At 46.6% G+C, this 21,653-nt stretch overlaps 1 protein-coding gene and 1 long non-coding RNA gene across 5 annotated transcripts in view; both read left to right on the top strand.

Annotated features, from left to right (window-relative positions):
- LOC143354721 (uncharacterized) overlaps positions 1-21,653 on the top strand; it is a 597,645-nt gene that overhangs the window by 88,336 nt on the left and 487,656 nt on the right. The gene's annotated exons all lie outside the window — the stretch shown is intronic.
- Positions 1-21,653, top strand: part of LOC143354718 (uncharacterized) — a 575,799-nt gene that overhangs the window by 79,047 nt on the left and 475,099 nt on the right. The window contains exon 2 of one of the 4 annotated variants that reach the window (XM_076788977.1): positions 19,646-19,740. The exons of the other annotated variants lie outside the window; for them this stretch is intronic. The gene's annotated coding sequence lies outside the window, so the exon portion shown is untranslated. The remainder of the gene's footprint in view (positions 1-19,645; positions 19,741-21,653) is intronic. 4 annotated transcript variants of the gene reach the window in all.

The following is a 21,653-nucleotide window of genomic DNA, read 5'->3' as shown; positions in this document are numbered from 1 at the left end:
AGAGAGAGAGAGAGAGAGGGAGAGGACGAGGGAGAGACCGAGAGAGGGGGGTGAGAGATGGGCTGAGGGGTGAGCCGTTCAAAAACATTTGCAGCGAATCGGATTAACGTGGGTATTTAATCCCGCTCGCGGCTTTCTCGTCGGCGAAATGAAAAGCGGGACAGGTAAAAAGGCGTATTAAAAAATGGGGGTCGCAAAGGCGGGGGTGAAGGGAGAGGAGCACGTGCAGAGGAGAAAGGAGACGCAAGAAACTGGAGGGGGGGAGAGCGAGCGAGAGGGAGAGAGAGACAGAGAGAGAGAAAGACTTCGATGAAATCTCATCTCCTTAATGGGAGAAACTTTTCCAGCGAGCGAAGTCATCCCCCTCGAGCTTTCTCATCGAGTGTCGGATTTCTAGCTGATCGCGCTGCCGCTGCGAACGACACGGACACCCTTGAACCGTCGCGTTTTCCACTTCTTATCTTCCTCTCGACCCTCCTCTCTCTCTCTCTCTCCTTCCTCATACTTTCTTTCTTCCTTTCTGTGCGGGAGTTTACGCCGAAACAGCGCCGTCCCCGTGTTTTTTAATCATCGTGAAAAGAAGCTCGCACGCGACGCGACGCGTCTTACGAGGCTGTATCGGCCTCGCGTGCGCGAACGCGAACTTGTTGACACTGTTTCCTCCTCTGGGCTTCCGGCTTTTCAGTTCACCGTTCCTCGGAGCTTTCGAAACGCGTTAATGAACGTCTTCGATAATGGCTTGAACGCCTTCTTGTGACGAGAAGCAATCAAAGTGACTGCACTCGGTTTGAATACGGAAGAAGTTTGTCGAAGTTGGACGAATTGTTTGAGCTGTTTCGAGTAGTTGGTGTAAAAGAAGTTGTAGATGGTTTATCGGTTGGTGTGCGAGAGGAGTTTTGCTCTTCGGATCTTCGGCGACGCGTTGACGAACGTTGACAAAGTCGATTTTCTCGGAAACAGTATGATACGCTCATTTTCTCATGCAGAATCGCCCCTTCCCCCCTCGGTTTTATCATCTATACCGGGACACCCTCTATATAAAACGTGACGCGTTCGTATGAGTGTTGTCTTAATTGCACTGATGTTTAAAGTCGTGTGAGTATTGTTCCCTCCATCAATCCCCTCCCAAGGAATATAAATTTGACGATCTACTTGTATACTGTTTGTGGAACGGAAAATTGCTAATCTTAGGGTGTTTTCCTGAACTCCTCAAGCCCATCCCAAAATCGGTCACCATAGCAATACCTCTGCATACGGCGTGCAGGTTTTCCATCGGCCAAGGCCATCGAGGATTACAAGGTTTATGATGCACCACTACTATCGCGGCGCAACAAGAATTTCGAGTCTTCCTTCCTGGCACGAAATAAAGCAATAAAGAACTAAGCGCATTGAGGACGAACATTCTCCCAAAAACAGCAAAGAAGTCACGATCTTATCGTAAACCTTGAGTAATATGAACGCTTAAGTTGTGTGACTACCAGAGTCCTACGACTTTCTGCTGAAAGGACGCGTGTAGAGTACACGGAATTCGTGAACCGTGTATTCGCGAATCGAGCATTCCTGTTATTAATACACGTGTAATTATACATTCTATTCTCCCTGTACACGGATATAGAGATCCGAGTATTTTTGTACACGGGTCCGTACGACACGTTCAACTCTGGCAACTGATGCTTTCTCAAGCGAGAGAGATGATTACACATTGTCGTCGAGACAGCAATGAATTCACGCTGAACAGTCCGACGTTACATCAGCGTGTACTCTCGCACACGGGTAACGCAAACGCACGAATATCCGTGAATCGTTACACGGATTAAGATCAGGATTCGTTCATCGCACGTGAAATAGGAACCTCTAATCACCGCCGAACCTACACCTGACATAGTTCAGAGCGGTTTCGATCCTGGTCGCAAAACGGCCGCCCGTTTCCGGGCGACCTAATCATATTCGAGCGGGGCTGCGACCGAGGCGGAATGAACGGGAGCGTTGTTCGGCCGACAGATTCGATTAATCGGTGGGCCTGCCGCGAACCCGGCCCAGCGGGTGCAGCAGCCGACGATCGTAATAAATTTCGCGCAGGGCGAAACGGGACAGCGTGCGCGGAAAACGTGAGAGAAAAAGGCGGCGCCGCGCCGTACCGGTTCGGGCCGAAGTCGGGCCGGTTCTCGTCGATATTGATGCCGGATTTATGAAGTCTTGCCGGGGTCACGTATCGTGCGCTGTGCTCGCGTGGCCAGACCCCGGCGTGCAGAAGGTCCGAGCCGGTTCATTTTTCACCAAGCCGGCCAGACCGTAGTAGATCGTCCGCGCCACGAAATCGGCCCCGGCCACGATTACGCTCCTTTCGCTCCCCCTCCCGCCCCTTTACCGCGACCCCCCGTCGATAAGACGTAAAACCTACGTTCTCCATCAGTGCCGCGAGATACGAACGACCGATACGATGGGGGCAATCGCGCACGGAATGCCGGGGAACGCGAGGAATTGCGAATGCCCCCATCTCGCTCTCTCTCTCTCTCTCCCTCTCTCCCTCTTTGCGAAGTAGCTAGCAAGTGCGCTCGAACGTTCCGACGATACGTGCGGATCGTGCCCGCACCAAAAGAGCCTCGTAATAGACGATTTTGAGCTACGGAGCAGCTATCGCCGAGGCCTTCTGCGAAATGAGGCCGGAATACTTCGCTCTGTGCCGTAGATCAAAGCCACCGTCCAGGGTAATCCCAGTTTTTGAGGGGCAACCGCTAAATCCCACCGATTTCAATTTGTTATTAGACAAATTAGCTCGGTGCTGTTTTATTTAATCGGTCGTCATTTCAATTGTACTCTCTTCCCGCTCTCGGTGGCGTTTTAAAGATTCGATCATCGGCATTAAAAATATACCCTGCCCGTCTTCAGAAACTTGTTAAATTCAAAAACTTGTTCGTTGGGTCCCCCGCGAACCGAGTGAAGGAATCAGAAGACGCAGAATCGATGCAGCGGCACGTTTCTTGTCTCGGGTTCGAAGGAAGAGTTTCCTGCAGACGTACGTTCTAACAATAATTGCACAAAGGCGAAATAAACTCGGTCTTCTTATCTTCATAAAGCAACACATACCAGTCAATTTTAATGCTCCGTTCGTTTGGTATTAAAGAAATTATAATTCCGTTACATGTACACTTTCTTTCTTGATATTCTCGATGGGATTTTTGCGATTTCTCTGTAAAAGACAATGTACAGTTGCGGAGGACAGACGCGACGAATAAATTCGTTGGGGACGACGTTTTGAAAATATTCTTGTCAATTCTAAACGCTGTCAGTCCCTTCTCAAGATTGGCTTCCGCGGGTCCCAACACGGTAACAAATACCTTCGCTCGTTATTTGTCATTCATAAGGTTTTACCTGGAGACAGGTGCACGTTGCTCTGTGCTGTATTCGGTTTCGTATAAGTCACGCTGACGACTCGATTCTGCTTTCCCTCGATATGTTGTCCGTCCTACGAGCTGCTCGATAAAAGTGTTCCCATCTATCCAATAAATAAACTCTGATCCTTTATCAGTTTTGCGAACCGTAGGTGCAATTGCAAATACACTAGAATCACGTATTTGGTGACGTATGGTACATGCGTGAATAAATTAAAAGAATACAATCTGGAACTTCTTCAGCATTTACAATGTTCTGGAAGAAACAGAAAATTGATGTTCTTTGTATTTCTATGTCTTTACTAATAGTTAAACGTCGACAACAAGGAATTTGAGTTTAATTCCAGTTCCACAGGAATGAATATATTCAGTGGATTGTCGGGCTAAGGGGTTAAAACATTCAATAAAGAATTTAATCAGAGGGACACTCCAACGCCCGATCGATCAAACTCGATCATCAGAGATGACTCGGCAGTTGAAGGTCGCGCGATCCTCGGATAAAGCCTTTGTACATCACGCAACTCTCGAGGATGCTCGATAGAGTTAAGAGCGGCGATCGTTTCCCAACGAAGAGGACGTGGCAAATCCATATTTCATCGACGCAGCCCTTGGCCGTTGCCTTTTACCCTGCAGCGTGGTACGATTCTAAAAAAGCTATCGTTTGGAGCCGAACGCGGGTCGGGTTCGTACCGACCGCTACATCTTGATTAAAGCGATTGTTTCAACGGAGGATCACTTTTGTAGGCGTTGCTCCCTCCTCCTTCTCCTCGTCGTCCCCTCCCCTGCGAAGCAGCCCTTTTTTCCCCTGGGGGGGAAACGTCCAAGCGCGATATCTACTTAATTACCGAAGCTTTTGTAAGCGAAACGAAGCGAATGCTCGAAAAAGAAAGACCGCCGCGGCAGAGTGGAAGCGAGACGGGAACCGTAAAACGGGAAGGAAAAAGAAGAGGAAAAATAGTAGTGGGTAGATACCGCGTTGATACCGATGCTGGGAAAAGGCTCGAGGAAATGTCCGTTGGTAAGAGGCATTTACATGTAAATGGTCCCACGGTTACGAAAGTCTCGTCGAGTGGGACGAGGAGACCGAAGTTAACGAGGCTCGATCGTCAGGAGAAAGAAGAAAACGGCTGCCAGACGGAAAAAACGGCTGCACCGGCGAACCGGGGGATGCTGGGAGGGGAACGGGAGGCTCGTTCCTGTTCCCGTTCCCGTTCCCGTTCCCGTTCCGTTTCGGTTCGGACTTTCGTCTGTCGTTAACATCCCTCGAGCGGCTCCGCCCCGTTCCATCGTTCTTGCCTCCTTCGAGCGGAAGCACGTCAATTTTTCACCGGGCGCAGCAAATACGCTTTCGAAGAGAATCAAACATCCATCGGGCGAACAACTGTTTCGCCGTTCTCCCCGATACTCCACGGATTAGTGCGCGTGTTTCACCCCGGATTAGTGTCACCGCCGTCCCGACGTCCCACATTCCAATGAGACCCCGAGCCCCCGCTCATTCGAATCACCTGTTTCGTCGGCAGATCCTCTTACGTGAGGACCGAGGATGTTATGCTGCGTGTGCCACTGTTTCGAAATCACCCCAGTTCAGATTCATTTCGCAGGCCCAGAAACTCTCGGTAAACGGAAACATACTTATACGTATTACTTACACGTAATATTATATTTTACTTTGAAATTAAAATTATTTACATCGATTCCACAGACTGGCACCAAATTGGAATTTATTTCTACGCGTTAAAAGCTTCGTTAAGCTGAAATTTTAGCCATGAAAATTCCAACATTGTGAACCTCTAGGTGAATTTCAATTATCCGAGGTCTGCGATGAATAGACATAAATAGAAATTAAAGAAACACGAGCCAAATATAATCGTCATTCTCCCTTTAACAATTTCAACAAGATAAATATCATACATAGACCTTTAACATTTTAAAAATCCTTTTACCGTTTCAAACGGCATCTACCCATTTTTGAAGAAAATCGATTTCACTCCAGTGCCTTGTAATTGACGTAGAAAATTTTGAATAGAGGTTCGCGGTCTAAATATTGTATTTTGGGAAAATTCGTTTCAGTAATAAGCACACGAGTCAGAATAATTAATCGATTAACGACGAATATCCACTCGAGTTCCTTATTCTGTGACTGGTGTTGTCACAAAAGTGCATAGAGTTTTGTTGCACAAGTGAATGCAATTTCCGTTTCAATTAGTGCCGTATGGAGAGGTCGCTTTCATTATCCAGGTATTCGGCCAAGGATCAACAGCCGCTGTTCCAACTGAAAGATGATTCCCAATTAAGGGCGGAGCTTGCCGAAAAGCTAACCGGACGTAATAACCCAAGCAGTTTCATCTAACGCAGCATCGGCTTAAACGCGAAAGCTATCGTGCATTGAGAACGGATAATCCGGCGTAATTCGACCAAAATGTATCCACACGTCACGAGGAATGCAATTACAGATTGACGTCAGTCAGGTGCTTCTGATGCGTACATACATACGTTCGCCGTGTCTCGGATTTATATTCGGCGGCTCGCAGTTTGACGGGGCCGTTCGGCAGACCTTGCGAAAATCAAAATTTTGATCGACGCGTTGATCCCGCTGCGATCGAACTATTCCAAAAATGCGCGGTCCCCTTGCAACAACGTCAGCTATTCAATATTCCTTCGACCAGTGAAATTCCGGGAAACCCCTGCGAGCTACGTGCACGATCAACAATTAACTGCAATGAGACAATCTTTCATTTATAAAACGAAAAGAATATTTCTTTTTATTTTCGCAACAAATTCGATTTATATTTCATTTCTCCGAGTTTATCTAGAAAAAGCGAATTTCTCGCCCAAAGCCGAATACATTGGACATAAATTTATAACAATTCTTTGAGCGAGCTAACGGGCACGGTTAATTAATCATAGGAAATAATAAAACGTTGGCAAAGGAGATAAGCACGCTGTTTCGATGTGCTCGTGTTTGCATGTTACGAAAAGAACTTTTGGAACAAATAGATGAAATCGGTGTTTTTCTCTTTGCCGAAGTGGAAACTCTGGAAGTTTTAATTGCATTTACAATAGAATTAAAGCTGATTTTTCACGTTTGGGACAATAACGCGATTACAAAACGCGGTTTCTTAAGATCCGTAGGCAGAAACACTTCCGCGTCGACACGTCAAAAGCAGCATTGTGCTCGCACAATGAAAACCGTTCGTGACTTATAGTTCCACGCGCAACGTTGCCCTCACTTAAGCCAGCGCGGAGTCGTACGTAGACACGAGTTTGTGCATTGCATAAATCCTGTCCCGATGATATACGAGTGTAAGGCTTCCAACTATTTGCTGGACCAGTCTAGCTTGGCACTCGGCACCGCGTAATATACACGAAGTCTTTCATTCGTCTGTCAGAGTTCCGTTTTCGGTTCCCGACCTACGGCGGCGTTCGGAACGCGGCCGCGGTCGGGAACTTTCGATTATTTTCACCGAGCCTGACAACTGTTATCCCGAACTGAAAAGCACTAATCGAACAAACATTTGGGAACATCTTCAAACGCCACTCAAACACCAAACGCAACATTCCGCAAAATTTGTATGCGTCTCCCCGACATCACAAAATATTTCTACGAAACTTTCACCAGCATATTCGCGACACCTTTTCCGATTAAACAAAATTTTCTGATTAACGATTATCCGAACCGATGTCTCCGCGTTATCCGCGTTTAAACAATTTTTCTTCTGTAATGTAACGCTTCCGATGTTCGCAAAATTACTTCACATATAAAAGTTATATATCACCAGGAATATTTTTCATTCCAAGAGGCACAGGAGGTTCGACCGACGGGTGTTTAACCCATTAACCCAGTAATTAAAACGACCCCGTCTCCAGAACTGGGCCACCGTAAGAAAAACTGCACGAAAAAGGTGTCTAGTTGTTCCCATTTTTCAGTTTCGCGCGCTCGAGGCCGCGCCAGCGATGCAACGCTTTGCAAAATAAAATAGCGAAGATGGGAACACGCTCGCTGGCCGAATATACCGGAAGAGCGATAGACCCCGTTGGAGCCATAGACAGCGAATCGGCCCCCGTGTAGCCAATCATTGGAGGATCCTCCCATTCTCTGTTTAATCGTCTCAGCAACTTGGGTTCCGGCGGCCCGATAATGAATACGCCCCGTAGCGCAGTTAGGTACATCTGCAGTCGGCCATCGAGGCCACTCTCGCTGCGCCCAAAGATTCCGAAAAGTTTGATACTCGAGCCTAACTGCGAGACCGCTCCAACTTCCTCGCTCCTTATGGCCCTCGTCTAATCGAGTCATTCTGCTCCGCGATTTTTTCAATTCGATTCCTTCTTATTCTAAGCGTTCGTTTCTGCACCTCGGAGGTTACGGAGTATCGTTTGTACTGTTTGTTGTAGCTGAACCGGTTTGGGACACTCTGCATGGTGCCAACGTCAAAGGGAGAATTATCTCGCGATAATTAACCCTTTGTGCACGAACGTTGCCCAACATACTAACGGAACAGTCTTCAGCACTGAGAATCTCGTCGAACTTTTCGTAAATGATTGTATTATTTCTTTGCCATCCTGAGGGTTACGTTAACCCGAAAAGTATACGGAAAGACCTTGCGGGTCGTTTAGTTGGTTTAAGATTGAGAATCATGACAAGGTATTGGAACCAATTTTTAATAACTCGAATATTTTTGGAATAATTGGAAAGGATCTGAGAAAATGGCGTCGGAACGGCAGGAAGACGGAGCTCGAAGTAATCTCGATGTCCTCGCGGCCGATTGTCAATTCCGGCCGGGTCCCGGGATTAATGTCGATGCGTTTGGCAATCGGAACGAGGGCGAAGTGCAGCACGCGGCCGGTGCATCCGCACGCACGTCGGCTCGAGTTCGACATGATTTAGCTGCGGAACAAAGTGACGATTTCGCAGGTGGTTTGAGTCGTTTGTAAGCGTCGCGCGTTGGTCTAATGGTCCCCGTACGTGTAATTACGTTGACAGCCGACGGCAGGGACGAATTGTACGTGCGGCGTGTTGTGCCGGCCCACGGATGGGAACGGCGGATTCGAGTGGGCTGATGGGTTGGATGGGCTGTTTGGCCGCTCGATGACGTATTGCCATGGATCCGCGATCCTGCGTCCTTCCTGAATCCCGCTGCAAAATGGCCGATAGCGGTTTATCGTTCCCCGAATGCAGATCGCTAAGTGCTTGATGAAGGGGAATACCAACTTGCCCGAAAACGGAACCGATCGACCATAAATAAGAACGAGAACGGTGCCCTTTAACAACGCATCCCATACGTCATTCAATTCTACGGTTCGACTAATTCAAATTCAAACAAAAATGACCAAAGGAACAATGGCCTTTTATACGGCCTGCTACTCTCAATTACACAAGGCGTCCTTATTTTAGAATTAAACGTAGCCGTTTTCTGAACTGAACATATCACACAAACAATTGAATAGTATGAATAGTTATTGATTTAGCACATTCATAAAAGTCAGATACAATTTCATTGAAAATTGTCATGAAAACCATTCGCTAATGGACTATATGGTTTGGAATATTTGTAACGAGTGCGAAAGTATTTGTAACCGAAATAAAAATAAATTCAACGAAACGTTCTGTTCTTTTGGCCGAGATAAAACAGTTCGAAAATAAAGAAAGGTAAAATATGGTACCGGATGCATGAACATTCGCGGTCCGAATGGTTATCACACGGTCGACCGAAATTGTTCGCCGCGGACCAAACGATACATTAATCCCCGAAAGTTTTTCCTCGGCGGATTGTTTCTAGTGCACAGTTTGCATCGAACGGGGTAAACACTTGCGTCTAGTTTCATAGTTACACGGCCGTAGGTACAACCCGTATATACGTAGGTATATATTGACCATCTCTAGAATTCCACGGGGACGGAGGTCACATCTGCGAATACGCACGTACAAGCACTTACGCGTGTTTGTACGTAAATGGAGCTATAAGCGGCGATAACGCTAAATTCGCTTCCGCCTCTGTAACATCTGAAACAGGAAATACTGGTTTGTGTAACGACGCGCTCGTAAACAATGTACATTTTTCTGCGGGGGGGGGGGGGGGATATTAACGGATAATAACTGTCGATTTTATGTCCTAGTAGAATATCATAGCAAAAATCTAACGGTGTGTGATTACAGTAATTTTTCTGACGAAAGTACTTTCGCAACTTATTAAATGAGTTTTGCTTCTTTATCTTTATCTGGGCGAGTCAAATTAAATTTTCAATTTATATTCCCTCAGCATTTTATTTAAAAATTCATAACGTTAATGAAGATTCTAAAACCATGTCATTTTTGTCGCGGGACTTTTTAAAATCATAAGGTTAAATAAATTTTAATTAAATTGACTGCTGTTTTGCGGAAAATTCCCATTTTCAAAGTTCGCTGCAAGAAAGGATCCCTTTATCTATCTTTGAAGAAGAAATTTCATTTTTTATTTACCCAGAAACCATCGGAATGATTACCGTTACCGTGCGAGCTGTTTTAGAAAAGTCGTTTCATGAAATTCAGTGCAATATTTTTAATCTTATGAATTTTTCGATAAAATTGTCGGAAATAGTAGATGAAAGTATACACTTCAGGACCTAGAGGTTCTAGAGGTACGCTGCTAATCAACGCTAATTTCGCACACAAGTAGACATCGATCCGCCAAGAAATGATAAAAATTATTGAATGATCCCTTTTCAGTGTGCTGGAATTGAATGTTATTATGCAGAAACGAATCAAAAAATTGTCGCCACCTGGCCGGCTATCTTTAATCCGAAAATAATATAAGTTTCGGTCGGATCGGAGCGTCGAACAATCGATGCGCACCATCGGCACGGGCCGGGTTCGATTTCGCGAGGCGCGGTTTCAATTTCGCGTGTTGCGTAGCGTGATACGCTGCGCGTGACGTTACGTCGCCCGACATTCCGCACGGTTTGCTGATTCGGCATCGGACCCGACACGTGCTGCACATTCACCCACGCGTGCATTTCCGTGTAAACGATGCACCGGAGCCGTGGCGAAAGTATCGTCCCTGTTCCGAGGCTTGCGACTAAAATTGTCGCCGAACTTTTCCAGCTGCACCCGACCAAATCCTTATTTCCAGTCTCGAAGCAACCCTCTTTTCGCAAAGCAACCCCCGTCCGACCCGAATTCCACTTGGCCAACACCAGGGACAGATGCGGATTAATTCGATCTGTTCTTCATTTTTTTTTCTTTGATTCTCAGAGAGTTCCCAAGAACTTTCATTCGGCGATCTAAAGCAATTTGTCCCGATTCGACGATAAAATCTCGCTTCGAACGGTGTATCCGTCGGATTCACGTTGCGGCCTCGTTCTTCTCGACCGCATACTCCTCGGGTTATGACAAAGTTGCTTGGCACGTGCGAAGGAGCGCGTGTTAAACGTGGCGTGGATCTCTGGGCCGCGTGTCTTCGCCAACTGAAGCTGGTTACGCTAGTCTGTCCGTAACTGTGAAAACTTCGGGTCTGCGGAGTCACAGTTATAGAAGAGGCACTGCTACATTCTTCGTAGTATTCCGAACGTAGAGAAAGATCGCGATTGAAAAAAGGCTGACCTTTTTAAATTAAAAAATTTAAATTCCTTATTTCTGGTTATTGGTCAGTGAGACTTTTATCATCGTATCGATTTTCTGATCAAAATCACACCAAACACGACATAATTACGATCACAATTACTTGTGCAACAAGCGAGTACAGAATTGTGTCTTTACCGTAGGAACGTACTTTATAAATTTTCAATGTAGGTCCACATAAAAAGGGTATGGCAAACAACTTTTGGTATTTTCTCTGCAGTTCCAGTAAACTCGTTGTTCGAATTTTTAAAAGAGGAAACCTTTTGAATTTTCGAAGAAAAATTGTTAAGAAAGTGAGTCTCGTTGAAATTGTAAGTTCGACAAAACTGTTGATTGCGACCGGGTTTTCGTAACGTTTCTGACAAGGTAAAATAGCGAAATGTGCGAGGCACGTGGTTAGGGTCGCTGGCAGAGTATCATAGCTCCATTATCATCCGCAACGTAGCGCGTCGCGTCGTAAGGCGGGAGAAGAGAGAGAGAGAGAGAGAGAGAGAGAGAGAGAGAGAGAGAGAGAGAGAGAGAGAGAGAGAGAAGTCAGAGAGCGCAGATAATGCCGAAGGGAGTAAGTCGTAGTTTACGCGTGAAATCCGACCCGTATGCCGACGTAATCGAAATGAGACGGGGACCCCCATGTACCCCATGGACAGACCTGATGGACAGCCGGTGGTCCGTGACGTGACCACCTGACATTCTTGTCCGATCAGGCTGACATGCCCCAGGGATCATGCATGCGAGCTACCGTGCTCACGTAGCAAAACGTCTACTCCGATTTTCCGGCGCCTAGCCACCGTAGATCCGAATCTACGAGCTTGGAATTGTGTCTGGTGCCCTGCAGCTTCGCTGATCCAACGACCCGCCTCGAGTATCTCGAACTGTCTCGTTAATCGTAATTATAATTCATGGTAATTTCGGGAAGAGCCGCGCAACTAAGACGCGAGTTCCACCAAGTTCCTGGTAATGTTATTGCAAAAGTTCGTCCTTCTGTATCGATTTGTCTGTGCCCGGACTGGCAGCTGAAGAGCTGTTCCCGCGTTTCCGCGTATCACTGTCGCGAACACACCCGGCGAGAATCATGTTAGTCCGATACGGGCGTGGAAGCATAATCACGCGCTTTGCCCAATCCGTTCTTGGGAAGATAATTTATATTACGTTAGACATTCGTTGCAGTTGCGTTGCAAAAACGCCTTTGCTCTCTTCAGACTGTGTAGATAACGTATACAGGATACATAGTCGGGGATAAAATTAAGTGGATACCTTATAAAAATTAATAACTTTTTTAAATTGGAACAAACGGCTTGAGGTTTCTTTTAGATGTTAGAGGTAATGATTTGAAAAATTTTGAAAAATTTGTTAGTTCTTAAAGGGAGTCTACTTAATCTTGTCACCGACTGTAGGTAAACAACATGTTTCACTAATAATAGAGCTTCTATGGTATTAAAAGAGTACAGTGAATTCTCGATATATGTCAACAACACGAGTCTACATACTAGACATACCCGAGCCGTGTTATGTTTACACTCATAACGCCCCTCACGGGGTATATCTCGCGGTAGTGGGGATAATTCCGCGACATTTATCATCCAGGTCTCGGCGACATATACAGAGAAATCACTGTAGATCGAAACCGTCTCTTGTTTGATGCTATTTTATTAAACAAAAATGGTACGTAAATGTTGGTAAAACTTCGTTAAAGAAATATTTATGAACGGGGAAGCTTCAAGTAACTATTCGAACAACTTATAAGTTAATGCAAATGGAGGTAAGAGTTCAAAGGTTCCGTGCGAAGATTCTGCTCCCGAGATGATTCTAATTAATAGTGCTATTGCCAGGCGATTGTCTAATTTGAAAATGTATTTTCAGGTTGACTGTGTATTCACTTTCGGCGGGTAGGGTTTAGTCAGCTGGAGATCGGGAAATTTACTTAGGAGCAAGGAGCTGCTCCAGTTTCACGGCTCCTCGGCGCCGTCGCGTCGGAAAAATAATTTTCTTGCGGCCTCTCGAACCCGAACGTCTTAAATATACATCGTCCAAGGAATTTCCATTGGTGTCCCGTCCGTATCCGTCCGGATAAGAGTTCCATTTTCTCGACGGACAGTCCTCGGGCGCACTCCTCCGGGCCCTCTCGGGAACTTTAATCGCGCGATTAAATTACGTTCCGCGAGGAAGACGTACACCGCCGCGTGGCGGTTTACAGGCGGAACGAGTTTACCCTGTCTTTTACATTTTCAAAGCTCGTTCCGTCGCGACGACTTAATTAAACAACTTGATTCGCAGTCGTGCCCCGGAACGTATGTACAGTTTAGTGGCTGACACTCGACTGTTGATCCAACACTCCGAACGACGCTGAAAATTGGACGGCCTGTACGTGTCTGGAGTATCTGTCTCTTTAAGGGGATGTACCAGCGTAATCAAATCGAGGAGAGAACAGCTTTCATCATTTTGTTTCAGATCAGTGGAAAAACCGAAACCGTATGAGTTACCGAATGTACACTGTACAAAAATATCGCGTAATTTTTATTATTTTTACTTTAAAAAGAATCACACACGCACCTCGAATACCAACGAACATGTCTGCCAAATCGGAACGCAAAAGATTCAATAGTTCTCCTAGAAAAAATGTCTATAACTGCGCGCAGAAGCTGTCTCGAAAATCAGAATACCCCGTTAACAAAACAACGCCTTCGCCTAACGACCAGCGCCGTCAACCTCATCCAAAGAACCCGGTTCCGCAATTTCACCGCCTTTCACCCCCGCAAAATACCGTCTCACACCTGCCGGCGACGAGCAACGCGTTACCTTCGCCGCGTGGTACACAAACAGCGTTATTAGCGTGACGACGACGTTGACGTTGGAATACGCTTCAGAGAAATCCAATCGGGGTAGGGAAACAAGGAAGGAACGAGGCGAGCAAGAGGATCGAGATGTTACTGCTCGCAGACGGAGCTAAAATATCCCTGCAAATAACTCGAATTCTATCTGGATTTCCATCTGGATCGACCTGGGGAGGGGGGTGAGAACGATGGAGGGGGGTGGGACGAACCGAGGAATCGAGGAATTCGTGGTAAAAGAAGCAGAAACCCGACTGCTTACGTATTCGATCACGTAAGTACACACGGGAGCGACGAGAAAAAGAAAAAGCGAGGCGCAGCCGGGCAAACGATGATCGTAAGGGAGTCTCGGGTGGCGGTTCCAGTCCTCTGCCTCTCCTACCCCCCCCCCCACCCTTTTCCGAGGGTGGAACATCGGGGGTATCGGTTCCCGCTAAGCGGCGTCGAACGGTGAGAATCAAAATCCTGGATCGCGGCGCGGGATGGACCGCGTGCGGAATTTTAAACGGGCCCGGAGACACGGATACGCGGGCGAGGCGCGGCGCTCGGAAGCGGGAACAATTTGTACCGGTCTTTTGAAATATACTGGTAATCGCGCGGCGCATGCCAATGGCGGGAAATATTTCTGCAACGCTCGGCACCGCTCTGCACCGCTCCGCACCGCTCCGCAACGCTCCGCAACGCGGCGAAATCCCCGAGCTTTCGCCCGCGCGCCGCGACCCTGGTCGAATTGAATTTTAAAATTCGACGCCACGGCGAATTTTATTGTTCCCAGGAACCGCGCGAATTGATTTAACCCTTGCGCCGCGACCCGACGTACCCGCACCTCTTCTCTCATTCCGTCTTCCTCCGCCTTTCACGGCCGCGCGGAATGCTAATGAGCCGGGCGCGGACGAACGTGCTCGCGTGACTATAGTCCGTTCAATCAGTCGAGATACCGGGTAGAAACAACGCGATCGTGTGCTGGATCTTGTAACGGGGCTGCGAGAGTTGAGGAAGGGGTATTAACGCGGGGGTAGTAATTTTATATTCAGTAGTAGTAGTTTTATTCGTAACATCTGACAACTGAAATTCGTTTGAATGTTTGCTTGTAACGCGGGACAATTAATAAGGCCACGTGTGATAAAAGGTGGAAGTAAAAGAAAAATCATTTAGCCAGTTTTTAAAAACCTTTCCCAAAGTATAAATCGTTGTAAACGTTTCGGCATTTGCACGTGGATTAAGTAATGCTTACCAAGCAATTATTTTTGCTTTATTCGCCGTTTGATCACGAGTAGACAAATTTCGTCTTCAGAATGTTATCCCTGATCATACAATCATCCAAAACGAATAATATTTTCGATTTTGAAGCTCCGAAGTGTTAACGTAAAAAAGATTTTCTTAAATTTGGATAACTGAATTATGGCCACTTTGCGCAGTCCGACGCCTCGCGAGCGCGTCGATTTCATTATCTTGTTTTAACGAAGTTGCAGCATGATAATGACGAGTTATGGTCGGCCTTCGGTTGCTCTGCGCGGTTGCAGCGTTACAATGTCGAGTGGCTGTGACGATGTTCGAACGGTTATAGACGTGCGCATCTCGCTGGCCTGTAATTGAGTTTTTCGCGACGAGTTACGAGGATGTTAAGGGCGGGCAAGGGCCCGGTAAGAGCGATGGGCATTCACGCCGGCGGTTGAGTGTGTATCACCTTAAAACCGGTCGTTCGACGTAAGACGCGTTTAACGTACAAGTTCGCAGTATTGTAAAACTGGCGAATGGCAGCGCGAACGCTGTAACTTCCCCGGAATTATCGTGCGGGTTTACCGAGCGAGCTTCACGTTTATAGGACCTCCCGAGACAATGAGCCCCGGCCGCCATTGCGGCGCAACCCGAAAAGGATGATTCTCTAAGCATAACAACAACGTAAACAGTCAACAATAAAACTGGCCCGAGAAAAACTTAACGTCGAGCTTGTTTTCTTTTTATCATGGTGTACCTTCGCGGCCGAGTCTTGGGACTGGAGTCTCTTCTAGGTGGTCGGCTGATAAAACAAAAATTTTTTTTTTCAAATCGTTCAACAAGTCGTGACGTTTAAAAGATGTCTCACGGTGAAGTAACATTGGAGGACTTTTACGTTGTAGTGACATTAAAATGGTGCAAATGGTACCGGCTAAGAAACATTGACTTTGGACATTTTATCAGTAACAAACAAGAAATACTTTTTTTATTCCTATTCATTAAGTCGCTACGTTTGTTAAAAGTGACAAACGCTGCACCGATACAAGTTTTCGAGTTGCAGTAAGACAAGTTAATAACAAGAAGAAGCTAGTTTTGAAGATGGAGTTTGAGAGTTTATCACGTTCAGGGTTCTAGGGTCAACGTCTCCTCGGTTTTAGGCCTCTAACAAACTATCTAACAAACGATTTAAAGAATTGTTGGAGCTCAAGTGATCTAGACTATGCAATAATGTATAATCTAAGTGTTTAGTAATTAATAAGAAGCAGTTTTCAAGTTACAGGAAATATGTTACCTAATTGTCCTGATAACTCAGAACCGACGAGGTTCCAGGTTTACCATTACATTGAACGGTGTGGCAAAAAGTTGGATAACCGCCGTGAATATCGAGAGTACAGATCCTCGATTTTCCTCAGAAATGGATATTCGTCAAGAAGCAGAGGATTATAATAACACAATATTTCTCGTATCGGTTTCAAAAGATTTACAGGCCTCGCAAGACCTCGTTGAAGATATTACGGTGTATTCGCTGGATTTCCTGGAGGAAGTCCCGTGAATATGCCGTAGAAAACGAGCAATTTAGAACGAGCAAAGGTTGATGCAGGTTATTTCCGATGAATCGGATATCGAGATGAAAAGAAGAGAGAGCGAGAGGGAGAGAGAGAGAGAGAGTGAGAGAGTGAGAGAGGGGGGTACGGGGGGATCGCCGAGTGGATTGGAACACTGTCGAATTCGTCAGGTCCGGGGAAAGCTCTCCGGATTTGCATATTACCGAATTTTTATTGAATACATTACTCAACGATTGAAAAGCTCTCTCCTCCGTTCAGATTTATGAAAACCAAACGTTAGCACCGGGGGCTGAAATGGATTGAATCAATCATTCAGACGCGCGGAGATCATCGGGCGTATACTCCCGTGTCATCCTCTGCGTTATTCCGTAATGAATTCGACATTTATAAATAATCGCAGACGTTCAAATAATGATTCAAGACGATTCCTATAATTCTATAATACTAGACTTTTCACGCATTTTTCATGCATCGGGTAACCCCTCTCTTCTTGAATTCGGTTCAACGACGCGTCTGCTAACAAATAATTTCACTTTCATCGCGGGGATTCTTATAGCGACTTTTCTCTATTTCAGAAGAAAAGATTACATGCATCTTTATGCACAGTGCACGCAATTTCGTGGAATAGAAGAGAGTGGGCGCTGTAGCAAAAATAACAATATTGCTACTCTACCAGGAAGAGTCTCCTGGCCGGCAAAAATAAATTTCGTTGATCCTAATCTTTCGCGCAGAGGAAAAATTCAGGAAGGAAGTGCAAAGTGAAAGACAATAGAATGCTTCCTTTTTGTTTGCGATTCTGGTACCCACATTTTCCATCCACCGGTCGCAGGACAGTAATACAGCATCCCCTATCCGAGTCTGCAGCCCCGAAAATCCTGTGATGATCAGAGGAACAAAGTGTTCAGCGGGAGAGAAAGAGAAGGAGAGAGAGAGAGAGAAAGAGGGCGGAGAGCAAGAATCGCTACCGTGTCCCTGGGTAACGTCGATACGAACACTTACGGCAATTCGACGGCAGTTAGGCGCGTCCGAATCAATGGCACTTCGCTCGGCCGCATTATCTTTCCTCTTCATCCATGCGAGACGAGCCGCAGGGTACGCCCCGATAATTATAATCAGTCAGAAGGGGTCTGGATTCGGGCTGTGGGGTTAGAGCGGAGATCGTCGGGGTCACTCTGAGCGTTGGCGAGAGTCCGTGGGAGGAGGATGAAGGAGGGAGAGACGGGGAGAAAGAGAAATAGACAGCGAGAGAGGGAGAGAGAGAGAGAGAGAGAGAGAGGGAGAGTGAGAGGATGGTTGTGTCCATGCCCAACGAGGGAAGAGAGAGGGAAGTTGCGTGTCGTCCCTCCTCGGCTGCGGCAGGGGGTGGACAGAGCATTTACATCATTTAATTTATGACCCTCTCCGCTGCACCGACAACGCGGACGAGGAAGCGCCGCGTGTACACACGTACACAGCCACGCTCGGCCGGCTGCCACGACACACGTACACTAATGCATCGGCAGAATAAATTTGCATATGCATGTAACGGTGCGCGGATGCGCGCCGCTCCGGGAAAGAGCGACAAAGCGGGGAACCGGAGCGGAGGCTCTGCGCTATGCGCGCAAGGGGATGAAGCCCGTGGATCCGACCGGGGAAGAAGCAGAATGGAACAGCGTTGCCGCCGCCCTCGAAATCGAACCCGCCGCAGAAATCCACCGGCCAAAGAGTGGCCACCACCACCGGCAACGATTCCGACGTAGATCCACCCACGGGAAAGCCACCGTCCCGTTTTCACCCCATAATGATCACCGATCACATCCGCGATCAAAGCTTAAGCTCTTCCGAACTCTCACCTGGCTTTCCGAATTTTTCCCGAAGACCCTCTGCGTCTTGCCCCTCGATCTTCGGATGCAGTGATCACCGATGACATCGACGATCAAAAGCTTCAGCTCTTCTGACCCCTCACCTGATTTTCCCAATTTTTCCCGAACACCCTCCGCTTCTTGCGCCTCGATCTTCGGACGCAATGACCACCCGTGACATCAAGGATCAAAACCTTGAGCTCTTCTGATCCCTGTTTTCCCATTTAGAGAACGCCAGTTTACACATCAGTGATCAGTCAACCATTTTGAAAGTGGCACAATGATACATACATACTTTCGTTGATCTGTCAATCGGAGACGTTATTCAACGCTTGCTATAATCGGAATGTCACCGTGCAGGAGCCGTTCAATTAAGAAAGCGACAACGGAAGGACGAAATTCGCAAGCGTTCCGTCCCCCCGTCTTTCGAGGCTGCTACTTGGCCGAATGAAGACGTAATTCTTTTAATTACTGGGTAGCTTAAAATACAGCCCCTATTAAAGCGCGTGAGAAACGAAAGGGGCGGTGGCAGAGCGGCGCGGCGCGGCGCGAGCAGCGAGCAGAGCACGATCCCGACGAGAGGGCACTTCCGCGAGGCTTCAAATTAAAACGCGTAATTACGCTCGGCGAATTTAGTTCCAATTAGTTTACGATTACCTTTCAACCTGGCTCCGCGATTCGCCAGGTCCGGATGCTCTTCGTTCGTCCGCCGAATTTTCGAAATTGATTTCCGTCTGCCGACTCGCGCACGCACGAGCGGGGGTGGTGAGGGTCGAAGGGAGAGGGGAGAGAAGGGACGGAGGGTGGGATAATTTAAAATAAATGTCACAGAAGTCGCATGCCTGTTCCGCTCGTGAAATTGGCGAAAAAGCGATCTAACGTAAATGAATTCTGACGTCACTTATGTTTCACGTACAGCCTCGCGCTCCGACGGTGGAAAATGGATTTGCGGAGATCTTCCGACGACGTTAGCCAATCCTATTTTGTCGAAAAGTATAAATATTGTTACTTAATTTCTCAGTCTTTGACGATTAAAATGAACGAGTAGCTGTTACATTACAATCGATAGCATGGGTAATGGCTCTACAAGATGTATGTTCGGTAGTATGTTTAGATAAAATTAATAAAGAAATAATTGTCAGTTGTACACCCGTCAAAGATAAAAATGCAAGTGCGGGGGTATAATACGAAGCAATTTCTGTCGCAGAACGTGAAAGGGCAGCACATAATCCGGTCGACAATGGCTGTGAAACCTCAGATCCCACCGTCCGAGCCGCCCCTCGTCTCCCCGTGGCAGCTACGGTAAGTAAATTGACGGTAAAACATTGTCAACCGGAGACGCTTCGTTGCTCCTTATGCAACTGCAAGCCGGCAGTCTGTCCGTCGACGAATTCCTGGTCTTGATCTTAATAACTGGACGACGACGAAATTAGTTTTGTTAGCCGGGAATGCAAGTGTGCTTTCACCCGTGTTGCAGTTTTACCATCAGCTTCTGGCTGTTAACCCTCGGATGGCAGATACACTGGGTGACACAATTCTGCGTCTATCTTTAACCTCTTAACTTAACAATTATTTTGTAAAAGTGTGTATAATACCCGAGTATATTCTCGGGAGTTTGAGTTAAGAGGTTAAACATTATTTTTGTTCATGACACAAATGCTTTACACGTTAAGTGCCCAAAATCGATCCCAGAGATTCTCCCTAAATCTATTATCTAGAAATTTAAAATGTATTATAGGGGATGCTGTCCTCACCCTTCTCAATTCCAAAGATCCTAATAAAATTCGGTTTAAATATGTCACAATAAAATTGAACTTTTAAACCTAGTCAAAACTCACTGTCAGTCATATGCGACTGACACTGCAGTTAACGTGTTAAATAAAAACTTCATCACTGCTTGTACAATCTGAAAGAGTTCAAGACTGGACCGCGGATCTTTATGCAAAATGAAAACTGTTTCGAATGAGATTTAACTCTGCAGGTTTCATTATAACGATTGAATTACTTTGACCAATCTCTAATTTTTTGGGAGCTGGTTCAATGTTTAATATTTTGTTCAGTAAAAGAATTAATTTAAATCTGAGTGAAGTGGGTTCAAAAATTTGTAGAACAAAATTGGTACGCGAGAATGTGAATGGCTTTATGGCTGCTGTTCAAGAGTTAACACTAGAACTACCGAGCCCTAAACGTGACTTAGACTTATCCCTTTATGATAACAGCAAGATTGAATTTGCTCAGGTTTCATACGACTTTTATGGTAACATGTACTTCAAAGAAGAGATATATTAAAAAATCTTTCGTGAAAACGTTTTCATAGTTTCATTTCAGTCATTTTGACTGGTTCGGTAGTTCTAGTGTTAAACAAGAACCAAATTCGCGTGGATGCATTGTACATACACGACTGTGCCGAATGAATGGAGGAGCCCCCTCGATTCTTTCGCCGTGCGACTATAAGATCAGGTCCCCCCTGAATGGCGTATCAAAATACGCCACCGGCCGTCTCCCCTATCAGCCATTACGATTTGAGCCGTTGTTGTTTACCCCTCTCGAAATCGACCCTTTCCCGACGACGACGACGACGACGACGACGAGCATCCACCTCGATCTCCGTTCCGGTCACGAAGTCCTGTTTGAAGGACTGTTTGTCAGCGTGCTCGCGCTCGTGTGTATAGGAAAGAGAGGAGTCTCGCATCCCGCCCCGTGATCGCTCGGACATAGTCCAGAGCAGCAGACCGCCCCTTCCGGATATTCGTTCCTCGTATATCTCCAGCTCGACCAGCTCTCCGCTGCTTCCCCAATACGCATCGAATCGAACCGACGCGACGCTCGGTCAAAAGGGAGAGACGCGGCTGTCGTGCTCGAATTACGCGAGCCAGTTTAAGGAGCACTGCGAAGGGTCAACGGTACCTTCCTTGACCCTCGTAATCGTCCGAAAATCCTCTCGATGCTTCTTTTCTCAAGGTTAAATTCTGTTCACTCGGCGGTTACGCTCCGTCGTTAAAATTCTTCGCTCCTCTGTTTTAGTTGCGACTTGAAATATTCCCGTGGCGTAATGTCGAGTCAGAGTTGCGAAATGTCAAAGTTCCCTTTCGAGGACCATTCCAGGTTAAGATGACATTTATTTAATTTTGCTTTTCGCTGATTCTGGAACCGTGCGCGACGAGGTGAAGGTCAGGCGATTGCTTCAAGTTCTTCACGTTCGATTTCTTCAACGT

The sequence above is a fragment of the Halictus rubicundus genome, chromosome 6, assembly GCF_050948215.1.
Source record: "Halictus rubicundus isolate RS-2024b chromosome 6, iyHalRubi1_principal, whole genome shotgun sequence".
NCBI lineage: Eukaryota > Metazoa > Arthropoda > Insecta > Hymenoptera > Halictidae > Halictus > Halictus rubicundus.
The sequence above is the reverse complement of the archived record's forward strand: the minus strand, read 5'-3'. Positions and strand labels throughout refer to the sequence as shown.